This window comes from Musca domestica, unplaced genomic scaffold (assembly GCF_030504385.1).
Source record: "Musca domestica strain aabys unplaced genomic scaffold, Musca_domestica.polishedcontigs.V.1.1 11, whole genome shotgun sequence".
Taxonomy (NCBI): Eukaryota; Metazoa; Arthropoda; class Insecta; order Diptera; family Muscidae; genus Musca; species Musca domestica.
This window is the reverse complement of record NW_026712133.1, coordinates 3,758,875-3,771,709: the sequence shown is the minus strand read 5'-3', so window position 1 is coordinate 3,771,709 and position 12,835 is coordinate 3,758,875. Positions and strand designations below refer to the sequence as shown.

The 12,835-nt window shown below is 32.1% G+C and overlaps 1 protein-coding gene across 9 annotated transcripts in view; it reads left to right on the top strand.

Moving 5' to 3' along the window:
• The window catches only part of LOC101897704 (cullin-associated NEDD8-dissociated protein 1), a 173,440-nt gene that overhangs the window by 129,523 nt on the left and 31,082 nt on the right, over positions 1-12,835 (top strand). The window lies entirely within an intron of this gene.

Below are 12,835 nucleotides of genomic sequence, written 5' to 3'. Positions count from 1 at the left end.
AAAAACGTCGTTTTCTTACACCCAATTATCATTATTAATGATTAAAACAAAAAATCAATTTTATTCATATATTATATTACAGGACATTTTATCACGGTTCACTTTTAATGCAACAACCAAACAAAAAATATCAAACTCAAAAATGCGTACGTGTTGCTGACCGATCGTTAGCGAATAAAGCGCTGCAAATGTGACAATTTTCTCTCTTTATGCCATGGAGAAAAAACGCTCATCATGTTGTGCCCTGTTTGATCAAACGCATAACAGTACGTGACATACAACTAAATGCTCGATGTCTCGTCATGTCGGTCACACTCAAACCCATCGTCATAACATGTAATGACCAATAAAAGAGAATGTTGAATATGTCAGGCAAAAATGTTCTATCCAAAAAACAACAACAATTATGAAACAATTGCCAACGAAAAAGACACACACGTGATGAATGCAAAGCGCAATCGCTACCTGCTTTTCCGATATGTGAAAAAATAATTTTTTTGCAATAAAAAATTTCTTGGCGAATAATTGGTCCACACAAAATTTTCATTTCGTGGTTATTGTTAATCCTTATTAAAAAAAAAACAATAATCCCCTGAAAAATGTTCTTATTTTGATTATAATTTCATAAATGTTTGCCTCCGGTGTTGAGGTGTAAATGAGAATGAGTGCTACTGTAATTCACGTAACAACACTATATACTTCCATTGTTCAATTCTGTGCATATTCTGTTATTGAATGAGAGTCAAATCTCCGCCCACAAACTTTAATTTTAAAAGAACACTACATGTAGATAGAAAATAGGCAAACAATATTTACCTTTTTTTTATGACCAAAATTTTATGATAATCACCAATAAATTGGAATTGTTCATAATATATATAATTTTTCTATTCATTTGTTGATGTCTATGCACATTTTGTTATTGAACTCTATTTTATATTTATGCGGTGTTTGTTACTTCAAAATTACAGCACACACAAAAACACATCCTCACCGTCGAAAGTAACACACACACACTCTCTCAATTTAAGCACACGTACACAAATGACACACAATTTGACGATGACACAGTTCGATGTCATCGTTGACACCCTGCATTTTTCGAGAACACCATGCAAATATTCGAGTCAGCCATGCCACGATCGAACCTTAGACAATGGCACACATGAATCAAAATGGGGGATGTTGTTGGTTGTCATTGCTTTTCAAATACATAGCGCATGATTGAGTAGACAAAGTCAGTGTGTCGAAAAAAGCATAATTCATATAATTCGTCTTGTGCAGGCCTTTATTAGCGAACAACCAAACAAACCAATCTAATTGCTGCGTGTATTTTTGGGGGTGATTTTAATAGTATTTTAATTACAAAAAATGCAGATTTGCAAAAAATTTAAACATTTTTTAATTTCAACTATACCGATCGATAGGAAATTTAACGTACATTAAAATTACACCCGACAACAATATTTTATTTTCACTTGGAAAGACAAAACAATACACTTTTACAGAATTATTTTGGTTTATTTGTTTTCTATGATTTTTTTCGATTGCCAACGGCAAAACAATATTTGCATATCTAGACGGCGGGGGAACGGGGTACGCGACGCGTTGTAAAACGGTCACTGAACAAATAAACGATACGACTTTTGTTGTTTACACAATTTGTTTCTTTTAATTCTTTCTTAAAGAATATTGTTTTTTAATTTTACAAGGCACTTGTTAACAGTACGTAACCTGGTTGTTTCTAATGGAAACGAGATGATGACGATAAGTGTGTGGACTGTATGTTTTTGATTTTGTTGCTAAGGAGGATATCTTTGCAAAGAGAAAAAAGAAGAAACGATTAACTTCTTTTTACCAAGGGCTCGTAATCCGTGACCAATGTTTGCTCCAATGCGGGGAAAGGGGGAAATGCATAACAAACCAAATGTAACAAGGAATAAAATAAATAAAAACACAATAGGGGGTTAGTTTAAATATAAAATACTGGCAAAAGCTAGACTTTAAAAAGTAGTTGGTAAACAATGCAACCTTAATTTGCATTATAGCTTTTATTTTATGGGTAAGTGGAACTATACGAATAATATAATTTCAGAAGAGGATAAGCTATGAACAAAAAAATCAATATTTTACCGCGTACGAACGTTTTTTAAATTTTATTAACTTTATTCAATTGACTCGATTTCTTGAAAACTGAAATTGCAGGCGGATTATATTGTAGTACCTAATTGAGTGGTGGCGAAACTGAATAGATGATGTCCAAATAATTTAACGCGGTTTTACCAAAGTTAAGGGATAATTACATTTTTAAAATAGCTAAAAATTCTAAAATCGGGAAAAAATCCAAAGTTTTTTTTTCAAAGAGTTCGAATTTCAAATTGTTATTTTATATAATGTACGATTTGTTTTCAATTTGGGTTATCTAAGGAGTTTAAAAAACCTCTTCGCATACAATTTACAATTGGTCTTGACACCTTATTATTTGATGACAAAAAATTGTATTTAGGCTATTCTGGGGTAGAGAAACATCTTACAGTTAATTGCCCACATAGGCATTTATTTAAGTATAGTCCCCACATTATGTGTACCCCCAAGTCCACTTTCCTAACCAACGTGTGATCAGAAAAGTAAATTTGTATTTTATTGAATTTGTAACCCTCAGGAGAATATTGGTTCGGAACGTAGATTTGGGATGTACGTCTATATGAAATAAACACCGAAATGTGAAACTGCGATTCCTTCAGTCGGAAATTGTGGCAGAAACATGAACACGAATAGAAAGTAACACGAGTCTGAACATTTGTTAAATCGTCATTGAATAATACTATGATGAAAGTTTAATGGTGAAAAAATGAATCCCCATCTTACGGTAATGGGTGTAAAAAAGTAATTATCTTTGACTATTCTGAAATAATTCCCTCAATTATGAAGTGGACAAAACTGAATACCACGCAGCACGGTATTCAAAACGTTGGAAATACAAATTCCAAAGAACAGCTCATTTGAATGGAAAATTTTTCTAAGCTCATTACAATACCAAAAATGAGTTTTCACATGGGGCTATTATAGATGTTCTTTATCATATAGGTTTTTAACACTCAAATTAAAGCCTATGGCCGAAAATTAAATCAAGCTATTCAAAACATCTAATAATTTTTGCCATTAATATTTATTTCTATTTAGAAATTACTATAGTCATTAGTTATTATAAAAATTGCATTAAAGACTAAAAGTACGGGCCAGCAGCGGTTTAATTAAGGCTTTATTTATTATTTATAAGGAGATTTATTTATTTTATTAATATTATAACGACAAATATCTCAAATGTTCCAAGAATCTACGGGCTTCCAAAAAACACGAGGAAGATATCCCAATACCAACATATAGATAATTTATTATTATTATTTATTATTCAAGTTGGAAATACTACACACTATAAATGTACCAACCGAATCATACAGTCAATAGCTTTCGCAGTTATTGGAACATAGTTCATAAACACAGGCGAAAAAACGTTTCGTGTTTCTTTCGAATGGTTTTCATGAAGTGTTGTTTACACATATAGCCATGCTCAAAATGTCACGAAATGAAATCTATTTCGGTTATATACTAATTATATTAATTATACAAAGGAATGCTCTCACCGTCTATCTTTGATAAAAATGGAATCATCAGATGTCGTGTGTGTCGTTTCAGGGGTATAATTGAAAATATTAAAGTCACTCAATTCTTCAATGTTAAAAATATCGTGAAAATATAAGTTAAAAACTTTACCATAATAACATGTAAGTGTGCCTTACGACATCGAAAAATACCGGAATAATCACGTGAAATTCTTAAAAAACGATTAAATATTTTTTCTAAGTCGACTAGGACGACTGTGTCAATGAGCATGTTTATTATGCATGCTGAGAGTCACCTGCATAAAAAGACAAAACTAACATTCCATTATCTATACATTAATTAATCTATGGTTTGTTTGCTAACAAAGAGAATGAACAAAATCTGCCAAATTTGCAAGATTTTACACGGAATACAAAAATATTTTGAAATGTTGAAATGAATTTGGAGGATGCCAATACAACGTCAAGAAAGATTAACTAGTCATGCAATTATGCATATTTGATAGAAATTTTAAGGAAACTAAAAGTACAAATGTTGAAAACAGAAAAGTTTAGTTCTGAGTTGAAACGGGTCAAAATAAACAGCATTTTAGAAATGGCTATGATAATATTAAGAATTCAGTAATTTACCTTGTCAAATTTCGCTGCAAAGAAAAGGGTTCCCGTCTCTGAAGTGTGTATACAATGGATTTGTAAATATAAATTTTAACTATGAAATTTTGTCAAATGAATAATTTTGAAAAAATTGAAAGCATATGACTTTACCTTCTTACTTCTACCACCACTTCGGTCTTCTTGACCATAAAAATCGCCTGTCTCTTTCCCACACTGCTTCCTTAAGGAACGTTATTATCTCGCTTAATAAGTAAAACTGTTCTGTTCTATGACATAGTCTAAAAGTAGTTCAGTTTGTTATCAATTTGTTCTGTAGAATGATCAGACCCTCAAAACAATGCTTCATGTTATAAGCTGTACAAAAGCTTTCCAGGAACTACCCTATAAAATATAATAATAATTTTTCAATGCTACTGTTAAAACAAACGGGCCTTTAAATATTCTCAATATTTTATTATTATTTTTGTACAATATCAGTTATTTCCACGTTAGGTCTGCATAATTTTTAATGTATTGTTGTACGGCACGTTGTCCCTCATCTGCGTGATTTCTAATTGAATTCAAGTATCTAACATGTTGTCCCATAATTTATCTTGGTTACCACCAAGATACTTCTTTAGTTACCTCCAAAACCCATCCCTGTAGCAAATTCGACAGTTTAAAATTTTTTCTCAAGTTATTTTAGATGTTTGTATTTTAAGTCTTTAGTCTTTGGTCTGTAATGCATAGGTTTTTTTTTAATTCACAATAATTCACAGATCTGACTTGAAGTCAAAATTTTTATAATAGGTAATGACTCCAGAGCAATGGAAATAAAATTATAATACCGTCGGTGTTAGATATTATGAATAGTCTTATTTTTCAGCCATAGGCTTAAATTTGAGTGTTAAAAACCTATATGAAAAAGAACATCTATAATAGTAGAATGACATCTTTAATAGTAGAATGATTGCAGAACAGTCAAAGATAATCTGTCTTTTAAAACCATTACCATAACATCTTACGAATTCAATTTTTTGCCCATATTTTTCAATTTAAAGTCCATATTTTTCATATTAGTATAATTCAATCACGACTTTTTCTCTACCCCAGAATAACCTAAATACTATTTTTAAGCCATATCAATTGATGAATGTGGTCAAGACAAAAGATGGACCCTACTCCGAAAATTGAAAATTGTATGCGAAGAGATTTTCTACCCCCTTAGAAACAAATATGCCAAATAAGGGACAAAAAAATAAAAATGTGGCCAAGACTCCGAAAATAGCTTAAATCATATGATGATTATACCAAAACGTGATAATTTTTTGAAAGGATGGTTTCTTCTCAAATTACCAACATCTGCCGAAATTAGTATGAAAATATGGTTAAAATGTATGGTATATGTACGCATCTTTCAGTTGAAGCACGATTGTAGGCCCTGGAGTGGAAAGTTAGATGTCAATTTTAGACATAAAAGATAGCCATTTACATCGTATTTCGCACTCATTTCACTTTTGGTATTATTCATTCATTATTGTTGTGACCGCGATTAATTATATCGACATCATCTATTCAGTTTCGCCACCACATAATTCGGTACTACACTTCAATGTAACCTGCCTGCGATTTCGAGAGTCAATTACATAGATAATCAATTAAAAAAAACCGTGACCAATTCGAACAAATCTAAACTTATTCTAAAATCTAATGCTTTTTCCGAAATTTTTTCCTTTCATTTAATACAATTTAAAACAAATGTAAAAATTATGGCGTTTGACTTTTTTCGTTTTTTTTTATCTCACCCTGTATGTATATTAAAAAAGGAGATAATACGCAGTCATCGAATTCTCATCGAATTCAACAAGTAAAAAAGCAGTAAGTTCGGCCGGGCCGAACTTTGAATACCCTCCACCATTTGGAACGGATTAGAAAATTTTCAAAAAAATAAAATCGATTAAAAATTCTGTTAAAATCTTCAAAATACCTAATATCGGAAGTTACCGATATATGGGGGGATATACGATATTGTGGACCTATATAGACCAATCTATGATTGGGGGCATAGTGCTCACAAACAACTCCTTGTGTAGAAGTTCAGACAATTCCGTTGAAAAATGTGGCTAAACTCATCAAAATACCGAATATCGTGGGAAACTGTTATATGGGGGCTACACGATATCATGGACCTATATAGATAATTCTTTTCCGAGGTATAAAGTACCCGCAAGTAACTCCTTGGGTGGATTTTCAGACAACAGACGGACGGACAGGGCTAAATCGTCTTAGAATTTTACGCTGATCAAGAATATATATACTTTGTTGGGTCTAAAATGAATATTTCGATGAGTTACAAACGGATAGACGAACTTAATATACCCTCCATACTATATATGGTGGAGGGTATAAAAATAACATACGTGGTTATGCTGATTTAGTTCAGGTTGTTAACGAGCGCATGAAAGTCGAGATAATTTTAGTTTTATGTTAATCTTGGGTCCTTCTATTGAGTTTGTCACTTCGGTACAAAAAAGGTTTTTGAATTTTTTGAGTTTTTTAATAACTTCTGGGTAGAATATCCCGCACACAACTGATGACGGTTGGTGTATCTTTCCAAAATCATATTATTCCCTGCCTTATTCTAACATATGCGTCTGTAATCTGGTGAACAGGAATAGATAAAAGGACAATATTCAGACCTTGCAGAAAGTCTAAAAAATCTATTACCTTACACTAAAGATGGCTTTAGAGGCATTACTTTATATTCGGCCAACGGAAATGCAAATATGCGATAGGTATGCGACAGTCATCCCAGCCATGATTCTGAAAGCAATGGAAAAGAGGATCAATAAAGTCACATAACATGCCATCGAACAACACAAGTCAAAACAAGTCACGATAAGAGATTCAATAGAGGAAACATTTTTCTGACAAAGTATCAGAATAGAAAATAGTTTGCACTGTGCGAAACACCAATCCCTCTTTGTACAACAGATGTCTTACACAAGACCAACTATCATAAATATCTATATATATAAAAATCAATTGTTGTTTGTTGGTAACGGAATCTGTTGAAAACGGCTGTACCGATTTGCATAATATTTTTGTACAAACGTTCGTCATGCCCCGAGTTAGGTTTTTAAAGAAAAAAATATTGACCACGCCTCCTTTTACGCCCACTATTACGATTTATCTAAAATCTTTATATTTGCCAAAATAGTGAAGATATCGGTTTGAGAATTATTGCACAAGATGCTGTTGGCTTTCCATCCAACCCTAAGTACTTATTTAGAGGCTGAGGAACGCGCCTACTTTTAAATCTATCTCTCTATAGTAAAAGAAAGTTGTGTTAGTTACTACTCTTATAACATAAAGACCGCCGGTCTGATTTTAACGATTTAGACAAATTCGGAATTGACTCTTGGCAGAAAAGAATAAAATCCAAAAAAATAGCGTGAAAATGTGAAATTTGAACATTTTCATTTTGACTTTTAAAATGTACAATTGTGATGTTTTATATTGCATATTTTTTCCATTTTGACTTACTATTTTCGAATGTACATTTGTAGTGTTTTTTTTTTTATTCTAATATGATGTGTAGGTTTTTTTTGGGTAGTATAAAGCCACAACGGATAAAACTGTTATTTATAAATACATAAAATCTATAAATAACAATTTTATCCGTTGTCGCTTTATATGAAAATTCTAAAATCAGGAAAAATCGACAATTTTTCAATGGAATTGAATTTCAAAATAATAGTACATTCTACCGACAAACTTCGTAAGGACCTTTAAAAATTTGCCGCAAAAAAATCAGCAAACCAGTTGAAGATTCTTTTTCTTTTTTCTATATTGAAGTGTAAATTTTTTTATTGGTTTGAATTCTGAATGAATAATATTAAAAATGAAATAAGGACGCAATACGATATTAAATGCTTTCTACTCCAGGACCTACATCGTGCTTCAGCTGGAAGATGCGAACACATTTAAACAAACAAAAATGACCGAAGGAGCGTTATGGGGTTAATTTCAAAAAGTGGACCTGCTTCTTTCATATGGCAATAAATTGTCAAATGAGAACACAAAATGCAAAATACATTGGGACTGCAATCAGTCAAATACCGATAATAAAGAACGCAAAATAGAAATTCTACCTAAACATTCATGATACCTTTAATCGCTTTGGCAGGTCATGATATGGGTCATAACCCCTGATAACGGAACAACCCGATTTCAAGTATATTCTACATTTTAACCATATTTTTCTTACTAATTTTAGCTTATGTTGATAATTTAAGAAGAAACCATCTTTGCAAAAAATTATCACGTTTTGGTATCACCATCATATGATTTAAGGTATTTTCGGGGTCTTAGACACTTTTTTCATTTTTGGTCCTTATTTGACATCTTTGTTTCTAAGGGGGAAGATAACTTCTTCTTATAAAATTTTTATTTTTCGGAAAAGTGCGCATCTTAGTCTTGAGGCTACCTCTGGTAGAAAATCATCTTACAGATAATTACCCTAATAGGCATTTATACGCACTACGGGATTTTAAACGTTGGAAATACAAATTTCAAATTATAGCTCATTTGAATGCTTTTTACAATATCAAAAATTGTGCTGAATTTTCACATGGGGCTATTATAGATGTTCTTTATCATATAGGTATTCAACACTCAAATTATGGCCTATAGCTGAAAAATTAGATCAGGCTATTCAAAATATCTAAAACCGACGGTAATTATAATTTTTGGCATGAATATTAATTTATATTTAGTCATGGAGTCATTACTCATAATCAAGTCATTATTTATAATCAAAATTGCGCCGCCTACATAAGTCAGGTCTGTGATTTATTATGCTTTAAAGACTAAAAGTACGGGCCGGCAAAGCGGACCGGGCCAGCTAGTATCTATATAAAAGAAAGTTGTGTTAGTTACTACGCTTATAACTTAAGAACTGCTGGACTGATTTTAAGGATTCATACAAATTCGCAATTGTCTCCTGTCCGAAAAGGATAATATCCAAAAAAAAAAATCGCGTAAAAATGTGATATATTAACATTTTCATTTTGACTTTTGAAATGTACAATAGTAATGTTTTGCATGATTTTTTTCCATTTTGACTTACTTTTTTCTAATGTACATTTGTAGAGTTTTTTATATTTTATTTTTGAATTCTAATACTAATACCAATTTATTTAATTGACTTAATTTCTTGAGAACTGAAATTGATGGCGGTTACATGGGAGTGTAGTACCGAATTATGTGGTGGCGAAACGGAATAGATAATATCGAAATAATTTAACGCAGTCACACCAAAGTTAAAAGATAATTACTTTTTCAAAATCGCTAAAAATCACAAAAAGAGATCTCATTGCAAAAATTCTTAAATCGGGAAAAAATTTTCAATGGAATTGAATTTTAAAATAATAGTACATTCTATTGTCAATTTTTTTCAATTTGTATTATCATATTGAATCCACTGATTTTTTGTGAACAAAATAAAGAATAATTTTTCACTACATACAATTTTTCACCAAAAAAAAAAAATAAATAAATAAATAAATTAGTGCGAATTAGGATGTTAACTGACATCTACCCTTCAACTCTAGGGCCTACATTGTGGTTCAGCTCGAAGATGCGAACACATTTAAACAAACAAAAATCACCGAAAAAGCCTAATGCTCATTTCAAAGCGTGGACCTACTTCTTTCATGTGACAATGATCCGTCAAATGAGAGCTCAATGAAAATCTTACACAGAAATTTTTGAATTTTCTCTATGTAATAGTACCCCCTCAAGTCCACCTCTTAGCGGACAAACAGACGACATGATTAGGGTGCTAATGGGTTTAAAAAAGGATTAACTTTTGCTATTCCTAAATCATTCAGCCCTCAATTATGAGGTGTACAAAATACAGTAAATTCCATATTACTGCTCATTTGACTGGAAAATTTTGCTACGAATTTTACCATACTAAAAATTTAATTTGATCCCTTACATGGGGATATGATTGATATATACTTTTTAATAGATTTGTATAGTACATGCACACATTTGAAAACCACGGTTTAAATATTGAAGCCCACGGCTTAAATATGGGTACAGGTATTTTAAAACACTTTTAATCGACCAGTACGTGAACTCTTATATCAGTCATATCTGTGAATAATTATGCTTTGACAAATATGCATAATAGACAAAAACTACGGGCCGGCAACGCGGATCGGCCCAGCTAGTTTATATATAAAAGAAGGTTGTGTTAGTTACTACGCTTATAACTCAAGAACCGCTGGTCTGATTTTAACGATTCAGATAAATTCGGAATTGTCTCTTGGCAGAAAAGGATAAGATTTAAAAAATCTCGAAAAAATGTTAAATTTGAACATTTTTATTTTGACTTTTGAAATTGTAAATTGTAGTGTTTTATTTTACATGATATTTTTTCATTTTGAAGTGGTATTTTCATATGTACATTTTTTTTGTGAATTCTAATACAACGGACAAAACTGTTATTTATAGCTTTTATGTATTTATTGGGTAAATGTTACTATACGAATATTATTTCAGAAGAGGATAAACTATAAAAAAAATATATATTTTATCGTGTACGAACGGTTTTTTTCAATTTGATTAACTTTATGTAATCGACTCGATTTTTGAGAAATAAAATCGCAAGCGGGTTACATTGAAGTGTAGTACCGAATTATGTGGTGGCGAAACTGAATAGATGATGTCGAAATAATTAAACGCGGTCACACTAATCTTAAAGAATAATTACTTTTTCAAAACGCTAAAAAATCAAAAATCAAAGTTATACATTCTTTATTGTTTTGAAATTGTTTTGAATAATATCAAAAATGAAAAGAGTGCGAAATACGATGTAAATGGCGATCTTTCATGTCTAAAATTGACATCTAACTTTCCACTCCAGGGCCTACCATCGTGCTTCAGCTGGAAGATGCGAAGACATTTTAACAAACAAAAATGACCGACAAAGCGTTATGGGGCTCATTTCAAAACAAGTACCTACTTCTTTCGTATGACAATAATCCGTCCAATGAGAACTCAAAATGCAAAATTCATTAAGACTGCAATCAGTGAAATACCGAATATAAAGAGTGCAAAATAGTAGAACGAATTGGCATCTTTGTTTCTAAGGTGGTAGAAAATCTTTTCGCATACAATTTTCAATTTTCGGAGTAGGGTCCATCTTGGTCTTGACCACATTCATCAATTGATATGACTTAAAAATTGTATTTAGGTTATACTGGGGTGGGTGGCCATTACCTTTTATAAAAATTTTGACTTAAAGTCAGATCTGAGAATTATTGTGATTCAAAAAATATGCATTAAAGACTGAAAATACGAACCGGCATCGCGGACGGGACAGCTAGTATACATTATAACAACCAATGCAGTTACATCAAGAACTGTATTGAACTGCATAAGGCGAACATATGGGCACAGGTTATACAGCCACTAAAGGTAACGATCAGCAAACTCACTGCCGAAATATGTCAGAAGAATAAGGGACATAAATCTAGAATGAGCTATACTTTTAGATGTAGGTATTCTAGTCGTAGAACTGAAGGTTTGTAAAAAATGCCCACACTTAAAGTAAACTTAAAGTACTTATTGCAGTATAATTAGTTTAAAAATTAAATTGAACCAAATGCTAGTTTTTAATCTATCTTGTTTAGATTAAATGTTTATCAAAAATCGTGGGGTGCGATAATATGAAATACATATCCAATGTTGACAATTGTTATACCCTCAACCATATGGCTATAGAGGGTATATAATTTGATACGTCCAAAACTTGCGGTATCGGTTTTAGACCCCAGGTCTCTTTGGACCGAATTAGTTTCTGGGCATTTGGGGTCGATCTGGCTGGGGTGGTGCGCACGATAACTCTTGAAAGGAGTATTCGATTTGGTCCAAACTTTGTACATCGAATTTTATTGTCAAACTTATATCGAGTTTGGAGATACCACCAACTTCACAGTTTGAGCCTTTTGGCCAGCCGCAGTTTTCAGCATAATGCAGAGAACGACTTCTTACTTGGGTTAGCACAAAGTACCATGGGCAAAGTGATAAAAAAACAAGAAGTTGTGTCCCATAATGACACGCGCAAAAATCACTACATACTTTGTTTTCGATAGCATACTACCTATCGTGTACAACTTCGAGTAGAAACAATTCGATAACGACTGCGGCATATGTCGGAACACTCCTTCTGGTACCTCCTCCACAACGGTTTAAATTTCGCACATCCCAATATTTTCGTAACACAAGATTTGGTGTGAAAATGAAATATATCTCCTACTCCTACTGGTACCCTTCCACAACGGTTTTAAATTTTGAATAATTTTATCTCTCATAAAATGTGAAATAAGCAATCCAATACAATATATTGGACAACAACTTTTGGTACGTCCACCACAAAGGGGTCAAAATTTTGAGTAATTAGTCGTTAATCGCGGTTATACTAACCAGGCCTCTGACGCCACTTACTAAGGTAATTTTGTTGTTTAATAGAAAAAACAAATACACAAATAAAGATAAAACTTCTTAGAATTTAACTTAAGCAAGATCTGTTGTAAAGATAATAT